Raw genomic sequence first — 21,512 nt, 5'->3', positions numbered from 1 at the left:
TAAAAAGTGAAACTGTTATGTAATTAATGAATAAAAGTAAAACTAGATTTTATTTTAAATGTTACTTAATTTACTTTTTGGTGATTGTGGAAAGCTTTGGTGGTGAAGCTGTGCATTTCATTTTCCCTTTGTAAGCTAGAAGTGCCTAATGCATAGGAAATTCTTATAAGGAATGGTGACCTGCGGCCGCCAGAGGGGACCGTTAGTGTTTTTCTTTTATTTTCTTTTATTTTATCTTATATTATTTTTTCTGTTAAATATTGTTTGCTAATTTACTTGTTATGATGGGGAGAGTCACTTTTATAACTAAACAAAAAGAAAATCAGGCACAGTAGTGGATAAAACAAGGGTGCACTGTGTAAACATAAAGAATGTACAAAGATAAAGATCAATAAAACACACAAAAGTCATCAGAACTTAGTTATAATGCGAGAGAGCAGACTCAAGTAAACTAAATTATCAAATTCGGTCCCCTTTAAATAATGAAAACAAAAAAATGACCTAAACAAAGTAAATATGTTAAAAAGAAAAAAAACCCGCAGACATGAACACATATGAACAGAAATCAATTTTCTTGTCCTTCGTAGCCTATGGAAAGTCGAATTAATATGAGATTAATACAAGTAATAATATACCCAAAAAGCAGTTAACGAGATTAATATAAGTTAAGGATTAAAAAATTAGTTTTTTATCTTTCGAAAAAAAAGTTTAACAATTCATAAATGTAACACGAGAGGTTCATAGAGCTAAATTAGAGTAATTTGGATACTATACATTACTTATTGCTGAATGATATGTAAATGAAAACTAAAATAAGGTAAACAAAAGAAGAAGAAAAAAAGTACTTTACCTTTGGAAAGACAATCTTATATTTAACCAGCAACGGAAAAAACTCTCGAAGAGAAAGGGAACTATACTCACGTAAGTGGTTTGAAATGGAGAAGTCTCTCACCTGATGAGAATGACGTGCAACTTATGTGAGAGTATGAGAGTTATAGAAATGTTGGGGTGTATGGAGAAAACAGAAAATGCATAGAAATAGGAGGAGATCACAACAATATTTGACCAATTGATTTAACGTTAATCATTTCAAATAGTTTGTTTTTGTATTTTCAAATCACTTTCAAATTTGTATTATGCAATGTATCCCTGTTCCTTTATTGTCGCCCCAAATCTGTTATGAAGTTATGGGATTAACTTAAACAAGTTAACTATTTCTTCTTTAAAAAAGTAAACTGAACCACCTACATAATTTAAATGGACTTAAACTGTTAGGTTAACAAAAAAGTAGAGAATATTGGTTTAATTTCAAATATTTGTTGAAATAATCAGTTATAAAAATATGTGATTCTCAAAGGTATATAAACGTGCTTATTCAATTAAATAAACTTCACTGATATGCAATACAATCAGTTTACACAAGTTCAGCACAAATTATTTCTGAAGCACCACTCACCTATCTGGTTCTCCTCTTTTTGGGTTTCTCTCTAAATATTTTTTTATATGCTACTTTGAACTGTTACACATTAAATTATTTTGATTTCTCACGATGAAACTCGGTTTTTGTTTTTCAGTTTGTTGAAGTCTTTAATTTTCACACCAATATCCAATTATATGGATCTTCAACCAGGTAAGTAACATTGTTTTTCTGCGTCTCATGTATTTATTGTTTGAAACCTTTTTTTTATAGTTTAATTAATTTCAGTCTAAATCAAAATAAACGCCCCTTGAAAAATTAAATCTTTAACCAAAAAAATATACAACTAAAAAACATGTTCACAATAGCATATAAAAATTAACAAAATTCACAAAATCTGATACAATTCATGATTGATACTTTAACCCAGCAGCTCAAACAATATTATCAACACAAATCAAGAGAAAAAAACAAGCAAAAATTCAAAATCAAATTCAACAAAAAATGCTTAATGCTGAATAGATGATCAGAGGAAGGGACAAAGAGACATCATAAAAACACTCAATAATATTATTATGGCAATCTCAGCAACTTAAAATACTCAGAAATTAACAAAATCTCAGCTACTCAATATCAGTCTCAATCAGTAATTCAGTATTATTAACAACAGATCAACAAAACAAGAAAAACCAAACTCAAGAAGCAGTGTTTAAGCTAACCAGAGGAAGGGACAGAGAGACAGAGTGCGAGCTTGACGGCGACAAAGAGAGAGCTCGACGGCAACGACGAGTAGAAGAGAGACCTCGACGGTGACAGTGAGGAGAAGAGAGAACTCGGCACTGACGGCGAGGAGAAGAGAGAACTCGGCGGCGACGGTGAGGAGAAGAGAGAGCGCGACAACGGCGACGGTGAGGAATCTTCAACCCTGCTTCCGAGGACCAGACGACACCGACAAACACAGATCCAAAACCAATCGGCGATGAGGTTGACGCAGTGCTGCAGGGCTGTGGAGGCTACGATGGTTGCGGTGGGCGGTGGCTGCGTTACGCGGATGGGGGGCTAGGGTTTTTTTGTTTGCCCTCTTACTTTTCAGATAGGAGAAGAGATGAGTGGGGGTCTTCGAGGGAGGGGGTAGCTTTCGAGAAGTCCAATAGGTTTAGGGGATTTTTTATTATAAAAATCAAAACGGCGCCGTTTTGGGGGATTTATTCAACCGGAAGACTTAAAAAAATCGACCGGTTCTGCTGGTTCACCCAATTGAACCGGACTGTCCGATTCGATTTTCATAACCATGATTAATATAGTATGATAATGATTTGAAGAGAAATGGAATTATGTGTAAATTTAATTTAAAAAAAAATAGTATTCGTGATGAACAATTTTACTTTTATGTTTTAAGAATATATATAAATTACAAAAATATCTGCAACAATATTTCACACATTTTCTAAAGAATAAGTTATGTCTTGTTATATGTGTAAATTGATGCATTGAAGTGGTTTCTTATAGTTAAGTTTATCTTTTTATTTAATATAAATCCAAGTACAACTAATTATGGTATAATAATTTTTGCAAATTATCAAAATTCATTATATATTGACTTTGTTCAATTTTTTATTTCTGAAACCATTTCTATAACAGTATATAAAGGAAAACAGAGAGTTTAGTATCCAATTATACGTTTTCATCTTATTCAAATTACTAAACAATGTCAACTATAACTGTCATACGAAAACTTGGTCAAAATTGTAATTACTAGTCAATTTTTTGATTTTTTTTCACAGCATTTTCTTATTACACATAATTTTTATTAATGTTGTCATCGATTTTTTTTTCTACCGAGTACATATAGTACTCTCCCTTTCCTTTTATATGTTAGATAACATAAGCTGATTTATTTTTTTTTAGTTTAATTTCAACCGTTAAATTTAGATTTCTAATTTGAAAATATAAATAAAACCATTAATTTTTTAAACGCTGAATTTTAATGATTATTTTAAATGGAGAAAATTGTAAAAAATATAACAGAACAAAGGTCATAAAAGTAATTATACTCATTTTATCTTTTTTTTTGTCAACTCGCATATTTAGTAATCATTTTCAACCAAAACAGATATCGTGACGATCATTAAAAGGTCCAAAATTAAAATGAAATTCACAAAAGGCAACGCGTTTGGGGTTTCCAAAATAGTAATTATTTAGTGTGTATATTTTTTGTTTTGTGGTTTCCAAAATTCATTTTAAGTTCTTTATATTTTTTTAGTTTTGTACTAAAGTTAAATATTTAACTATTATCTTTTTCGAAATACACGTTACATATTATGATGGAGAGGTATCACATTTTTTTATGTTATTTATCATATGTTAAAGTATATTTAAAAATGATATAGAATAAAAAAATAATTAATGTTTGATCATCAACTAATAATTGAGAAATCCAAATTGAAACCGTAGGGGATCTTTTATTCTAAATTAAAAAGTGGCGAACAATAAAATTAATTTATTGATTTGAATTTATAATTTCTTTTAAAATAACAATATAATCATTAATGGATTTTAATATTTAATTTTTTCAATATTTGTTAACGTAAAATGAAAACACATTCGACCAAGTTGCATGACACCTAAACAATAATTTAGTGAAAACAAGTTGAAGTAATAAAATATTTAATAAAGACATTAGTTACACATTCCTCACTTTAAAGTACATTGACAAAAGTTTTAAATAATAACAATGCCAAAACTATAGAAAGTGCTAATAAGACTATCTGTCGTTGTATTTTATTTAAGTATTATTTGTCACCATGTCTCTTATGAAAATTATAGTATGTGAAGGAAAGATATTTTTTATATTGTGCAAAACTCACTAAATTTCATATCAACTGTAATTCGCTAAACCTAAGTTGCTAGCTAAAACTAAATCGTAATAATTCTGATGGAGAATAACTTTTACAAGCTTGTTTTCTCGCTTTTCTTATGCCACTATTAATTAGTTCGATATATTTTGATACTATACTAGATATTGATAAAACCTGGATTTCAAAGTCACGGAATAATGTGGAATATAGGCAAGGATTGAACAATTTTCTAGACTTTGCGTTTGTGAATGCATCCTCCGATGGCATGATAAAGTGTCCATGTCCTAAATACGGGTTTCAACTAATGCAAACAAGGGAGGATGCATACGATCTTCTGTTGTTACCACCATTTCTCCCTGGATATACTATTTGGCTGCGTCATGGTGAGAAGTCGGTTGAAGAGAGATCTGAATTGGGACGAGTAGATGAAAATATGATATTCCAAGTGAATCAAATGCACCAAATGGTCAACGAGGCCTTCAATTTCACGATGCAACTTGCGAGTGAGGACATCACAATAATCGAACATGCAGATGATCATGAAGACGTGTTACCGTACTTATACGAAGGTCCAAGTCGCGCGGCGTGAGATTTTAACGATCTATTGTCAGATGCAAAGCAGGAGTTATATCTCGGATGCTCAAAGTACTCCAAATTATCATTCTTAGTGAAGCTGTATCATATCAAGTGTATGTGCGGTGTGAGTGACAAGGCAATGTCCATGATTCTTGACTTACTGCGGGACACATTCGAACAAGCAAAACTTCCAAAGACAGTGTACGAAGACAGGAAGATAATAAGAAAGTTAGGTATTCAATACACCAAGATAAATGCTTGTCCAAATGATTGTATGTTGTACCGAGGTGATGATGAGAACTTGACTAGGTGCAAGAAATGTGGGTGTTCAAGATGGAAGCAGAAGACTAAAAAGGGCTCTATTGTTAGGCTCAATGTACCAGTGAAGAGAAATGGAAAACCTATAGCAGCCAAGACTCTTCGTTACTTTCCCCTCATACCACGACTGCAGCAGTTATTCATGAGCAGGAAGACATCAAGTGATATGTTATGGCATAAATAGGCATCTAATAACGACGGTTTCCTTAGGCATCCAAGGGACGCTGAAGCATGGAAGAAGTTTGATGCAAAGTATACTAATTTTTCGACGGATCCGCGCAATGTTCGTCTAGCCTTGGCGAGCAATGGATTTAATCCCTTTGAAAATAAGAGCACAAAGTATTCCATCTGGCCTGTGATTCTTATTCAGTATAATCTTTCACCCTGGCTTTTCATGAAGCAGACATCTTTCATTCTATCCACGCTTATTCCTGGGCCGAAAATGCCAGGTAACGACATAGATGTTTATCTTCAACCCTTGATAGATGAGTTGAAGCAATTATGGGATGGCGTCGAAACGTATGATGCCAAAGAGGGAAATACTTTCAAGATGTGTGCGGCACTGATGTTGACTATCAGTGACTTTCCGGGACTGAGAAACCTATCTGGCTGGAATATGCACAGTGGGTTAGCTTGTCTTACATGTAACTTGGATGCTAAGCCACAGCGGCTGAAAGACAGTCAAAAATGGTGTTTCATGGGCCATCGACGCTTTTTGAATCAGGGACACAAATACAGACTAGACCGGAATAGATTTGATGGGCAGGTCGAAGGTAGAGATCCACCAAAGAAGTTATCCAGAACAGATGTATTGAGGTAACAGTCTAATGTGCATGTTTCATTTGGGAAGAGTTCAACTGTGACATCCAAAAAAAGATGCAATGGTCAGGATGCGGATGAAGATGACTCGCATTGGAAGAAGAATAGTGTTTTCTTTGACCTCCCGTACTGGGAGGATCAGATGTTGCGTCATAACCTTGATGTGATGCATATACAAAAAATGTGTGTGACAATGTGGTCTTCACTATCTTAAACGATAGCGGCAAATCAAAAGATAATCTTAAAGCTCACAGAGATTTACAATGCATGGGCATAAGGCCTGAATTATGGCCGGGGGAAGGTGGTAAATATCCTTCTGCAATATTTACGATGTCGAATTCACAGAGGGATGTATTCCTGAAGACTTTGCAGAATGTGGTCTTTCTAGATGGTTACTCTAGCAATGTTGCTCGTTGTGTTGATTTGTGACAGCGCAAGTTATCTGGGTTGAAAAGTTATGACTGTCATATTCTGATGAAACAATTACTCCCAATTTTGGTGAAGAATGCACTTCCGAGTCTGATGTTCAATGTGATTGCAAATTTGTCATCATTTTTTCGAGAAATTGTGGGAAAGCCATAAACCCTATGCAGCTTGCTGAGCTTCAGAATCATGTTATGCAAATCCTGTGTCAGATGGAAATGATTTTCTCTCCATCCTTCTTCACCGTCATGGTTCACCTCACGGTGCATCTCGTTGATGAGGTTACTCTTGGTGGACCAGTACATCATAGGTGGATGGTTCCAATAGAAAAGTTAGCTTGCTGATAAACCCATTTAGTACACTTAGTTGAATTAATTGTGTATATACTGAGCATTTTATTGTATTTATATAAAAGGTATTTAGGATGTCTGAAGTAATATATTCATAATAGAACACAACCAGAAGACTCAATTGCAGAAGGCTATTTATCTGAGGAAATCCTGACTTTCTGTTCTAGATATTTGGATGATATTGAGACTAGAATCAACCGACTAGGGTGAGTTGATGATGAGCCCGTTGATGTTCTTCATACTTCAGGGAAAAGTATGTTTCCAGCTATTGGAAAGGCATTAGGGGCTGTTTCGCATTTTGAACTCACTCCAATGAAAAAACATCAAGCTCATTATCATCATGTGCTAGTCAACTGCGATGCTGTAGTTCCGTTCGTTGAGTAAGTATACACATGTATTTCTAAATCACCAATATAACTCTTTTTTCACAGTGACTAGTTGGACTAATTTTCTTTTCTCCCATAAAGTACATTTAGGGAAAAACAAAGCGAAGCTTGCGTCATCAGACAAGGTCGCAAGCTAAGATAGATAGTGTCGTCCATGCAGAATTTCCTCGGTGGTTCAAGCATGAGGTTGACAGAATACTAACCTGAACAATGTGTTTTTACCCTGGAATTAGTACTATATGAAAACTGATTTTAATCTAAAGCATGAATGTTATGTGGTTCCAGGTTTCTATGAAAAGTACGCTTCATTCGAAAGACTTGAAGTTGCTTGCGTGCAGTCCCATGATTCGGGCAAGACGTTTTGAGGCGTACAATGTTAACGGGTACAAGTTTAGAACTATCACAAAGGAAAACGGGATGAAAACACAAAATAGTGGAATATATGTATCATCTAATACAAAAAGTTATACAAGCATGCGTGACAATAGAGTAGCTGTTGGTAGTGTTTCGTATTACGGAAAAATTGTAGACATAATTGAATTGAATTATAGATGTTCCTTCATGGTGGTATTGTTCAAATGTGTTTGGGCTGATACCACTACCAGTAGAGGCATCAAACAAAATCATTTGGGGCTTACCAGCGTTAATTTCTCTCGTCCGATACACACTGGTAATCAAGAAGAAGATGAATCGTACACATTGGCATCGGAAGCTCAGCTTGTATACTATGTGGATGATGAAGTAGCTAAGGAATGGAGTGTTGTGGTTCATGTGAAACCAAGGAATTTATATGACATGAGAGAAGAGAATGAAGAAGCTGAAGTTGATTTTTCTCCACAGCCAGGGTTGAACATGTCAGCGGAAGGTGACATTGGAGATTTACTGTTGACAAGGGAGGAAGATATAGAAGACCTCATAGAAAATGCTTTAGAGAATTTCGATGATGTCGCGTAATGCTTATATGAAGCCTTTTTAATGTAATTTAAAAATGATCTTTCTGTCATAAACTAAGTTAAATAAACTCAACGTTGTACGTTGTTTTCTTTGGTTACTTTATACTTGTGTAGTTTTTATTTGCAGTTAAATATTTATGTTATTGTGAATTTTCATGAGTAAAAGCAGATTTTTCGTTTCTTTCAACGTTTTTAATACGAAAAAGTTAGTTTACGTTAAATCTTTATTCCTTCTACAGTTGTTGTTTTTCTTATGGTTGCATTTTTTATAATCTTGCTATCTATTACGCAATATAATTTCACTAGTGTTACGTTTTGAAAACAATAGTGAACATAACATGACGGTGGAACAAGATCAATAAAAACTGAGGACTTTTCGTCATCCTCTGCAAGCACAACAATTGCTATAGAGCTTCTGTTTAAGAAATTTGCCCAAACTACTAACAAGGGTGATGGTAATTGTCAAAAATTTGCGTTTAGTTTTAAAATTGTCTTAGCATCTTGTAGTCTGGTTTTTTTTCTAAGTCAGTATTTAATGACTCCGGAGTTCTCAGTTTCTTCTATGTATACTAAATCTGTTATGTGCATGTTGATATTTTCAGTCTTACCTGAATATTTCAGAGAAATAGTTCCTGACAGTCTAGATGGAGAAGAGTCTGATTCAGAAGACGATTTAGATGATATCTTCTCTATCGCAGTCGACAGATCCATGCAGTTTGATCTGAATAAGGTTCCGGAAGAAGACGATGAAACTTTAGAAGATCAACAAGATAAACAAGATGGTATACATGTTAAGAAAAGGTGCTTTGATCTGAATAAAATGCTATGGTATGGAGATGAAATATCAAATCCTCTAAAACGTGAAGCCCAAAGATTCATAATAGAGTATTTTTCGCCAGGTCAATACGATGTTGGAGAGAAATTTTGATCTTTTATTATAACAGTTACGCTGATTTCCTTAGTTTAATAATTTGGGTCGCCGTTGTACGTGTTTATCTACTTTTAGAGTTTCTTGATTTAGGTTTAGTAAGGCATAACTTTAAAGAGGAGTAACTTTGATTTATATTCTCTATAACTTTATTTTAACTTTATAAATTCAGAGTGTAATTTTATTTTCTTCTTTTACATCCATGTTTGAAAGCAAATTTAAATGCCAATAACGTAATCAAGAAAATCTTATTGGTAAATTTGTTCACGTGAGTTAACATATATAGCTTATTTAACTTGTGAATTTTTTTTACGTAAAACGAATGTAAAAAAAGTGTTACGAGTTTAAGTAACAATGATTTAAACATATGTAGCTTAAGATAATAGTCTTTACTTAACTAGATTATACCCAGATAGTTTATTACTAAAGAAAACATTGCAATATGTGGTAATAGTATTTTGCGGCGGTTTAAACAAAACCGCCGCAAAATGTAAAACCATAATTCACCCGGCGGTATATATAGCGGTGGTTTTCGAAAATACGCTGCTAAATGCATACCTGATTGAATACAGCGGTGGTTCGAGAAAAACCGCCGCTAAATATCGGCCTGATTGCAACCCCAACTCCTAACCACCGCTATATGCGCCACAGGTTGTCGTTTCGCAGCAGTTTTACAAAACCGTCGCAAAATTTCCGCCGCTATCTGCCGGAATTATTGTAGTGTACTATTTTTTTTATAGACGGAACAACTCTTATTTTTTAGTTTACAACACTATAATTTATCCATATTAAACGTTCACACACAATATTTATAAATTTATTCACAAAATATTTGTCAAGATTCGAATTCAAATGCAACATATTAAAAAAAATATGATTTTTCACTTGAATTAAAATCTTGGCGGGCACTCGCCCCTTTTTTTTTAAGCCAAATCAATACCCATTTCAGAAAAAAAAAAAAAAAAAAAACCTAAAATGTTAAAACAATCCTACGAGAGAAAGAAAAAATAGTTCCCATAGTAATCAACACCAATGGTTTAATTTGGAAGTAGATGATCACCTGTCATAACTTGGTATTTTTTGTTGTTTTTTCAATTAAATTATAATATGTGTATATCATTTTATTAATTAAATAATAAACAAATCCAAAATTAATTTCTTTCGTTAATACATGTATCAGTAATATATTAGTAATATATAAACCAAGGAAAACTTAGTTTTATTAATTTCAATTAAGGTTAGAATTATTTTCTGAAAACAAAAACACAACAAATCAAAACTTTGGCGGGTTAGTGTTTCCACTTGCTAAGAATCATATATAATATTATGATATTTTTTTTGAAAAAAATATAATACAACATAAATATAGCCTATTGCTTTGAAAATATTATATATAGTAAGAATTTATTGGAACAACGAACAAATATTAATAAATAAGCATTCAATCTCATCCTGTACCCAAAAAAATCAATTATACTTGAGTTAAAATAAAGATTAATTATGATTAAAATAAAAAATTATTTTTAGTTGAGAAAACATAGTTCTAAGCATTTTCTTTTTACAATAATACTCTACATCCATGTAAAAAATGCATCTAAATTATCCAAGCAATATTGGCCAGACGCGCTCCCCTCCTCCCTCACTTGTTTGTCATACACGCGCTACATATAACGTGCTGCAACCTAAAGCTTTGCTCAAAGTAAACCTTCTTCTGTTCTTCCTTATTGATCTGCATTACCTTCAACGTTCTCCTCTGGTCGCATTCATCTTCTCATTTTCTTCTTTCGATCTGGTTACGTTGGATTTATCTTCTTCATATTCTTCTTCATTTTCTTCTTCGATCTGCACTTCTGAATCGAAACATTGAATGACTCAACTTCAAATCAGTTGAATGAGAGTGATTTGGATTATTCTTCTGAAACGAATCAAATTGACGAAGTTTGGATTATTCAATTTTGAATCGAATTGAATGAAATGCAATTGCTAATTTGAATTGAATTGAATGGACAGAGGTGTAATGAATTGAATTGAATTGAATTGATAATCTGTAAATTGTAGGCAGAGCTGTTTGAATTTGATTTTATATAATGGATTATGTTTCATTCACTCAATACTATACAATTATTTTACCATGAGTATGAGTTCGGTTCATTATGCAGAAAGTTGTTCGAATTTGATTTTATATAATGGATTATGTTTCGTTTATTCAGTACTATACAATTATTTCACCATGAGTACGTGTTCGGTTCATTATACAGAAAGCTGTTTGAATTTGATTTTATATAATGGATTATGTTTCGTTCACTCAGTACTATACAATTGTTTCACCATGAGTACGTGTTTCGGTTCATTATGCAGAAAGCTATTTGAATTTGATTTTATGTAGTGGATTATGTTTCGTTCACTCAGTACTATACAATTGTTTCACCATGAGTACGTGTTTTGGTTCATTATGCATAAAGCTGTTCGAATTTGATTTAATATAATGGATTATATTTCGTTCACTCAGTACTATACAATTGTTTCACCATGAATACGTGTTCGGTTCATTATGCAGAATGATGTTTGAATTTGAATTTATATAATGGATAATATTCCATTCATTTAGTACTATACAATTGTTTCACCATAATCACATGTGTTGGTTCATTTCTGTTCTGCACAATTTAAAACTCTTCCTCCTCACTTTCTACTGCTTCTTCACCAGAGAGAAAGAGAAAAAGAAAAAAAATACAGCAGCAACAACAACAAAAGAAAGATGATAAGGAGAAAACATGTGAAGAAGAAGGAACGCAAAAAAAAAGGAGAATGAGGAGGAGGAATGCGAAGAAGAAGGTGAAGAAGAAGAAGAAGACGCTCCGTGCGTAAACGAGCGTGAGAAGAAGAAGAAGAAGAAGAAGAAGAAGAAGAAGAAGAAGAAGAAGAAGAAGAAGAAGAAGAAGAAGAAGAAGTGCAGGAGATGAAGAAGAAGAAGAAGAAGAAGAAGCGCAGGGGAGAAGAGAAGAAGAAGAAGAGAACATGTGAAGAAGAAGGAATGCAAAAAAAAGGAGAATGAGGAGGAGGAATGCGAAGAAGAAGGTGAAGAAGAAGAAGAAGAAGAAGACGCTCCGTGCGTAAACGAGCGTGAGAAGAAGAAGAAGAAGAAGAAGAAGAAGAAGTGCAGGAGATGAAGAAGAAGAAGAAGAAGCGCGGGGGAGAAGAGAAGAAGCATTGAGTAAGAGCAATTTCATATGTATTTAGCGCGTGTATTTCATGTTTCATTTAATGGTATTGGTTTTTTTAGTGTTTGATGACCAACTTGGATGAACTTGGATATAAAATTACATGAATGTGTAGCATGACTTTTTTTTTACTAAGTAATGTTCAACTGATGACTTTATAATTATGATATTGTTATTACATTAACCCTAAATCTTAAATATCATATATAAATTTTATTTATATAAATTTTAGTAAAATTATTTTTCAAAATCGGAGAGAAATCGAGTATCATTTTAAAAATATTTTTATAAAAATATACAATGTCTCTTAATATTAATAATCCAAATACTTTAAATTAAAATATTATTTAAAAATGAAAATTGTATTCTTTATGAAAAAGGTTAGATCACCAACATTTTTTTCATTCTATTTATTTACTTTACGTTTGAGGGATTTTTTACTGAAATTAAAAAAATAATTTTTTTAAATCCAATTTTTTATTTTAATTTTTTAAATATATATTTTTTATATATTTAGGACAAATTCGCTGCATCCTGGCAAACTCTATAATTTATATAGAGTTCGACTAATACCGGTAAACTTCTATATTTTTATAGAGTTCACCTTATTTCCGGTGAACTTCAATATGCTTCTTCATAAATATCAGATTGGGTAAAAAAATAGTTAAAAAATCAACAATGATAATCATTATCATCGTCTCCAGAGTACATAGGAGTATACAAGAATAAACTATTTTTTTTGGAAATAGTAATTTTTTTAATTTATAATTAAAAAAAAAATCTTTGTTAAATATGGCTTATTCCTGTGTACCGGTATATTTTTAGAGACGATGATAATAGTTGCCATTAACGCCGACGATATTGAAAAAGTTTGTTGCCTGTGTATTTCTGTCTACTCTTTTTTACTGTTTGGAGATGATAATTGTTTAGAAATTTAGATATCCAAAAATTCGATAAAATTTGTCGGAAATGTAACGAATTTGTCCTAAACAAAAAAAAAATCATATTTAAAAAATTAAAGTTAAAAAAATAGGGTTTAAGAAAATAATAATTTTTTTATTTTATTTAAAAAAAATCCTACGTTTCAGCCAAAACAAAGTAACTCTCCATTTTTTCCCTTAAAAAATAATTTATTATCTCGTGTGTTTGTCTGTAACATTTGAATAAGTTCTCACCCTAATTCCAATTAATTATCAAAAACTCTAAAGTTCTCCTTCCAAACTCAAATCTGGATATATACTTTTGTTTAAAATCTTATTAGTTCACATCTATTATGCAATTCTAATAATAAACGACTTGGTTATTAAATAGGTTAAGTATGATTTTGATCTTTAAAGTATATGTTGAAAATTTTGTTCGTTTGGAATATTTTTTACATATAAAATTGTCCCTAAAGTTTAACTTGGTTTTAAAATCGTCCTTATTTTAGAGACCAAAATCGTACGAAAATGACAGTAAAAATGGATGCAGAAATAGATCGTAGACAACTGCTTCTTCTTTTTTCTTTTCTCTTTGGTAGAAGTAGAAACATTCTTTTTTTTCTTATTTTTTTAATTTATTTTATAATTTTTTTTGTTATAGGTAATTTAGTCTAAATTTTAATATTTAAATAAAAATGAAGATTTTATATAAAAAAAAGGTTAAAGATAAAAAATTTTGATCCATATTTTAGAGATTAAAATTGTACTTAACCGTTATTAAATTTAAGAAAAAATATTAGTAGATAATAATTTTTGTGAATAATAAGCTCAATAAAATAAAAATACATTACACTCTTAAATTATCTATTTAAATTTTAATATTAAGATAATTATTCGTACATCTAATAAATTAAACATTCGTTGTTCATATTGTTCAAAAAATTATTGATTACCTAAATTTAAACTCCGTGTAAAATATAGTAGCGAAATAATTTGCCTTTTAAGTTAATGTTTGCATAGGTACGGACAAAGATATATATATATATTTATTAAATACAATAAGTGTATTTTATATAAGTAAAATATAGAAGACTAGTAATTGACTTTAAATAACATCAACACATATACTAGTTTTGACTTTTCCTAATACATGTACCTTGCGCGGCAACAAGAGGTTGGTTGGGTAATTGGTTACCATCAACTTCTTTTTCTATTTTTCTTTTTTTCTATTTTTTTAAGAGACTAGCATTTTTTTATCGGTAATAATTATATTTTCTTGTTGGGAACTTCTCCTAATAATAAAAGAAATAAAAGACTAGTCATAAAAATATGCTTTATTCTTATAGATATATAGGAGTTGAATCTCTAATCAAGTCATATACAGTTAAAGGATAAGAGATGAAGTAGGTGAACCCTCAATCATTGAATTATTTGATTTGGTAGAAGCTCTTTGGGGTGTTTTTATTTTTATTTTCTCAGGATTTCTTAGTTTTTCTTTATATAGAAATACACATAAATATTTAAAAAGACTTACTATATCCAATTAAAAAATAAATAATTAGCAAAAAATGTTAAGCAATTAACAATTTTTTCCTTGTATATATTTAAATCAACACTAACCAACTCTCTATTTTTTTAATTAAAAGTGATTGCTCCTAATAATTTTTAGAATTAAAAGATTAAAGTCATTTCTTCTGACCAATATTTTCAGGATAATGGTTAATTAAATTTTTCATTAAAGATGTTGGAGTACATTTCTGACAATGAGCAATTTAGGATTATCAAATACGATCATGCTACATCACTAACCGGATTTTTGAACTAAATACAACTAATTTGGTTTGATTAAATAAAAATCGTTCACACAACATGCATATAAAAGTTGTTATTTGCATTGTTTCTTCTTTGCTTGCTGCGATGCGAGAAATTAAAGAAATTTTACTTTCATAATACACAAATTGGTTTGAATTATACAATTTTTTTTATTAAATAACAAAAAAATACAAAAAAACTAATTACATAACACATAAATTTTAATTGTATAATATAAACATTGTATTTTTTTCTTTCATTTCTTTTTAAAATATTATGTTTTATCTTTAAAAAAATTATATATATATTTTTAATAAATTTATGTATTTTCTTCTTATATTTTTATTAAAAAAAAAAGAAGACCATACCGGAAGTTGAACAAGTGCGTCAAGTGCGTCAATATATAAGATATATTGGAAGGTGAAAACTCAAGTGAAGTCGACTTCACGTAAAGTTGATACTGAGAACTGTTAGATGATTTGACTGAATTTTCATCTAACTACTCTCAGGTATCAACTTTACGTGAAGTTGACTGCACTTGAGTTTCCACCAAATTGAAAACACGTATGGATGAGAAGCGGGTAAGCTTGTCCCATCTCATTCCGTCAAAAGTCTGTTAATTGGTGGACTAATCCGCTTATGGTGTTAATAGATCGGACCCAATCCGTATATATACGGTATTTATCCGAATCCGATTCGGAAATTGCGGATATGAATTCGATCCGCAAGGCTATCAGATCGGATCGGATCAAATTCGCAAGACTATCGGATCGGATTGCGGATTTTATGTAGATATCCGCATATTCGCGTATCTGCAAAATAAAGAAATAAATAAGTAAATATTCTTTTTATGTTTTATTTCAACTAATAATTATCATATATGTTGTATTATTTTAATTTATTATTTAAAAAAAGTATGTTTAATCTTATTTTAAGAGTAAACATATTTAAAAGAATAGAAAAAATAAATTTTATTGATATTTTTTAATAAAAAAAAGCTTTTAAAATTATTTTTATGTTTTGCGGATCGGATCGGATTGAATCCAAACTTAAAAACTGCGGATATTGAATCCGATCCAATCCGATAATTTTAGTGCGGATCGAATCGAAATTTTGAACATATCCGATTCGATCCGATCCGCGTTCACCCCTAAATCCGCTCCACCCTGTTTAGTGAGGTGGTCTCAAATCTCTGCCTTGCCTCATCTATCTGCCGGTTTGTGGGCCAACAAGATAAACCCACCTACTCTTTTTCTCTCTCTAAAAAATTACTAAACCATTAAATATTTAAAAAAAATACAATTTCACAAACATTTAAATAAATCTATAATTTCTAATAAACTTAATCTTTAACCAAATTTTTTAAAACAAAATAATTAAATATATATTATCCAAATTAAAATAAATATTATAAAAAATATCTAATTAAATATTATCTAAATTTTTAATCAATCAAATATTATCAAGTTATAACTTAAGTAAAATAAACAAACATTTCAAATACAAACTTAATTACAAATGTGAGTAGGGTTAAGGATAGATAGGAAGGTTGACGGGAGTGAATTGTCTTTATTAGTAGATTATTTATATTGAGTTTAGTAGTTGGGTTTATGAGTTTCGATAATTTTTAATTTAGGTCTTAAAAAAATAACGGACCCACCATATCAACCCTTTTCGTCCTGCCGAAATCTATGAGTTAGGCAGAATTTATTAATTTTGATAGATTTAAAATTTTAGCTTGATTCCTTTTTTTTTTTTTTTTTTTTTTTTTGCGAATTAATCGAACTGGTCTAATAGATTTTGATCCGTTTGCCATCTCTAAAAACACACTGTAAAATAATTTAATTCGATTTGTTTATAAAAATAATTTATTCAACTGAATTTCGATTCTTTTCTAATACATATTCAAAATTAAATATATACTACATCTCCGTTCTAAAAGCAAAATAGAACATCCATGCCATTGTGCAAGAATGCCTGCAGACATTGTTTTAAGAATATCCTCCTTATTGGAATATTTTTTCTCTGGTCCCTTTCGGTTTTGTGGAACAGATGAGTTATGTTATTGTTTTAAGAAAGGAAAACTGAGTTATTAGTTTACAGAAATTCCAAACATAAATTTAATTATATTAATTAAACAGTAATGGACATTTATATACGTTTTGCTTACAATGCAAGAGTTGTCAATCACCCATTATATTTCATTCCTTTGAAGGCCAGGGGTCAAATTTAACCTATCCTCACAATGTACTATGTGCATGTATGTGTATAATTTTATATATATTCATAATTTAATTTATGTATCTATTGTTTTTACTTTTATGGCTCACTGACTTGGAACTTGGAAGGTCGCTGTACGACACAAGATTTGTATACATGTACATGAGCTATAAGGTAGCGTTTGGTGGAGAGACAGAGATAGAAAGACTGAGACTGAGAGATAGCGACTAAGAGACAGGGATTGAAATAAATTTCAGTATTTTGTTTGGTGCAAAATGGGAGACAGAAATTGAAACAAGAATGAAACTCTAATTTAATTTGCACAAAGGGTAAAATTGGAATTAATTAATTGAAATGAAAGTATTTTGGGTATAAAATGTTATTAAAGTTTCAGTCTTCATCTCTAAAAATTTCAGTCCCCTGTGTTCCTACTTTTTGGAGGTACTGAAATACTGAAATTTTAGGTAGCGTTTGGTAGAGAGACAGAGATTGAAAGACTGATACTGAGAGACAGAGACTTAGAGACATGGATTGAAATAAATCTCAGTATTCTGTTTGGTGCAAAATGGGAGACAGGAATTGAAACAAGAATGAAACTCTAATTTAATTTGTACAAAGGGTAAAATTGGAATTAATTAATTGAAATGAAAGTATTTTAGGTATAAAATGTTATTAAAGTTTCAGTCTCTATCTCTAAAAATTTCAGTCCCCTGTGTCCCTACTATTTGGAGGTACTGAAATACTGAAATTTTAGAGACAGAGACAAAAATTTTAGTACCAGTCTCTGAACTAACAAACACGATACTGAATCTCAGTCTCTCAGTCTCTGTCTCAGTACCTCAAAACAAACGCTACCTTAGAGACAGAAACAGAAATTTTAATACCAGTCTCTGAACTAACAAATACGATACTGTGTCTCAATCTCTTAGTCTCTATCTTAGTACCTCAAAACAAACGCTACCTAAAATCTTTGGCCTATTATTATTAAGCAACAAAATCCAAAGAGAGTTAAAAGTTAGGGAATTAATGAAGTTTTGGACAATTTTTACTTGTAAAAAACATTAAGAGTTACAGTGTAGTTATACATTTAAGTATTTTTGGTAATTAAATTAGCTCAAACTCAACAAAAATCACTTTCATCACACCAGTGTGTACGCATGCGTGTTTCAATAACGTAAAACATATTCTTCTTCGTCTTCTTCTTCGCGTTCTTCTTTCTTCGTCTTCGCATTCTTTCTTCTTCTTCGTGTTCTTCCTTCTTCTTCTTTGTCTTTTTCCTTTTTCTTTGCGTGTTTTCTCTCAATCGTCATTCTTTTATTACTTATGTTGTTGTTGTTGTGTTTTTTCGTTTTCTCCTTTTAATTGAGATTCATTTGGATTCAGAAATGAATTCAATGTATTTTTGTTGATGATTGAGTCTTTTTGATTGCGTGTTCAAAATTGAACTAATTTCGATTCATTTGTGAATTAATTGAGGTTCACTTGATGCTGTTGATAAGTATTAACCAAATTTTGTATTCGTTAAGTAATTTCGGTTTATTTTTTAGTTTAATTGGGGTTCATTTGGATCCAAAAATAAATTATATGTGTTTTTGTTGATGATTGAGTCTTTTTATTTGCTTGTTGAAAACTGAACTAATTTCAGTTCATTTGTGTGTTAATTGAGGTTCACATGATACTGCTGATAAGTATTGACCAAATTTTTTATTCTTTAAGTAATTAATTTCAATTCATTTATTAGTTTATTTGAGATTCATTTAGATCCAGGAATGAATTCAATATGTTTGTGTTAATTGAGATTCACTTGATGCTGCTGATAAGTATTGACCAAATTTTTTAGCAAAGAAGAATGAAATTATTCATTATCACTTTATTCAATTGCATTAGATTCCACTCCATTCCATTCAATTAGTTCATATTTGAACAAGCAGTTAAAAAACTCAATTATCAATAAAAACACATCAAATTCATTTATAGATCCAAATGAACCTCGATTAAACTAAGAAATGAATCGAAATTACTTAAGAAATAAAAAATTTGGTCAATACTTATCAGCAGCATCAAGTGAACCTCAATTAGCACACAAATGAACCGAAATTAGTTCAAATTTGAACAAACTCAATCATTAACAAAAACACATCAAATTTATTTTTGGATCCAAATGAACCTCAATTAAATTAAGAAATGAACCAAAATTACTTAAGGAATAAAAAATTTGGTCAATACTTATCAGCAGCATCAAGTGAACCTCAATTAACACACAAATGAATTGAAATAAATTAAGAAATGAACCGAAATTATTTAATGATGACATTAGATAAAATAAGAACTAATAAAGATGTTTGCAAAATGTTGATATTATTGGTGATAATGATAATGAAAAAGAAAAAAAAAAAAAGAAGACATAATATTGAGGGAGAAAAAGAACTTGCATGCATGAATGAAGAAAGAGAAGGGAAAGGAGAAGGAGGCATGTGATTTGAAAAGTTATTATAACATCTTGGTTAGTCTTGATTAAGTATTTTATTTGAATGTAGAGCTTTATTGATAAGTTTATTAGTCACTAATAGAAAAAGTTGATCCGAAAATTCATTTATCTAATATAATGAAATTTTAGAGATTATTTAATAATTAAAATTTGTTAAAAAATAAAATATGTCTAGTTAGATTGTTTAAAAACTGATTTAGAATATTATTTTTTGTTAATCTTTAATTTCTAATCCGTATATTAGGTAACGTTTGTTTTTGGAGACAGGACACAAAGATATGGACAACGAATGTTTAAAACGTATTTGGAGGCAGAGACATTGACATGGAACACATTGTCTTCAGGACAATATTTTATAATTTTGTGTTAATTTTTTTACGAAAGATAATGATGGACACGGAATTTAAGAAGGTGGACACAGACTTTTTTATCAAAATTTTTTTCCCTTTCTATTCATAGATATTTTTTATTATTTCACTATTATCCCTACATTCTTTTTTTCAGATACTCTTTTTTTTGTAGAATTTGTTGCTTGATTGGATAATTAATTTATTTTTTTTATGGTTCATTATCTTCTCTATGGCATACTGTATTAATGAAAACTTAATTCACTCTTTTACTTTATGTTACTTTATTTATTCTTAATTTTGTTACTTTAATACAATTTTTATCTTATTGGTTCATAGACCAATTCCTCTCGTAATTTTCTGTACTCCTACTTACTCTTATGTTTTATTAAATTAATTTGTATTTGATGTAAAAAATTTGGAATTACATTGTTATTTTAGTTATTTCGCATAATATCTTAGTTCTATCTATATCTATCCAAACATAATATAAGACATTATATTAGTGTCTTGTCCATCTTATCCAAATACAATACACAACAAATAATTTTCAATATCTCCATTCTATTATCTCTGTCTTAGTGTCATGTCTTATACTATCTCAAAAAATAAACGCAGCCTTAATGTTGTATACCGCCATTAGGAATTAGTATTCTACAAAACACTACTAGAAACACAGTTGTTATTATCGGATTTAACATCGAATAACTCAAAACAAATCCACAATTTTTTTTTTCAAAATATTACTGTCAAATTCGGCGTTCCAACGATAAATTTGTCGTAAAAAGATGGCGCCAAACACAATTATTTGACTAAGTGTGTATTTGGATTCACGTTGGGTAAATTGGAGCTTGAATGGAAGTGATTTTGTAGAATTGATTTTGGTTAAAAATGAGTTTGTGCCAACATAATTTATGTTTGACAATTTTACTAAAATTGATTTTGATAAAATAAATATTGTTTAGACATATTAGTTAAAATCACTTCTAGATAAATAATTAATTAATTACTAAAAAAATATAATATTAAATTATAATATTATTTTTTTAAGTATATTTAATTTTTTTATATATTTTTTAGTATTTTGTATATAATTTTTTATAATACTCTATTTTAGTATATTATAATTTTTTATTATTATAATAAAAATTAATATTTATTTATAAAATTAAAATAACATATAAAAATTGACAACTTTTTAAATATTTTTTTATAGTAAAAATTAATATTTATTTATTAAATTAAAAATAATATATAAAATAATATATTTTAGTATTTTTTTAAGTATTCTTAATAATCTTATTTTTATTATTATTTTAAGTTTTAATTTTTTATAAGTTATATTTTTATTATTATTTATAATTAATTTTTTATTTAATTTATCATTTTTAATAGAAACAATAATATATATTATAAAAAATTAAAATAGTAAATAGCACAAAAATTAGAATAATTATTTTAATATTCTCAGTATTT

This window comes from Arachis ipaensis, chromosome B1 (assembly GCF_059453495.1).
Source record: "Arachis ipaensis isolate K30076 ecotype BB chromosome B1, ASM5945349v1, whole genome shotgun sequence".
Taxonomy (NCBI): domain Eukaryota; kingdom Viridiplantae; phylum Streptophyta; class Magnoliopsida; order Fabales; family Fabaceae; genus Arachis; species Arachis ipaensis.
The sequence above is the reverse complement of the archived record's forward strand: the minus strand, read 5'-3'. Positions refer to the sequence as shown.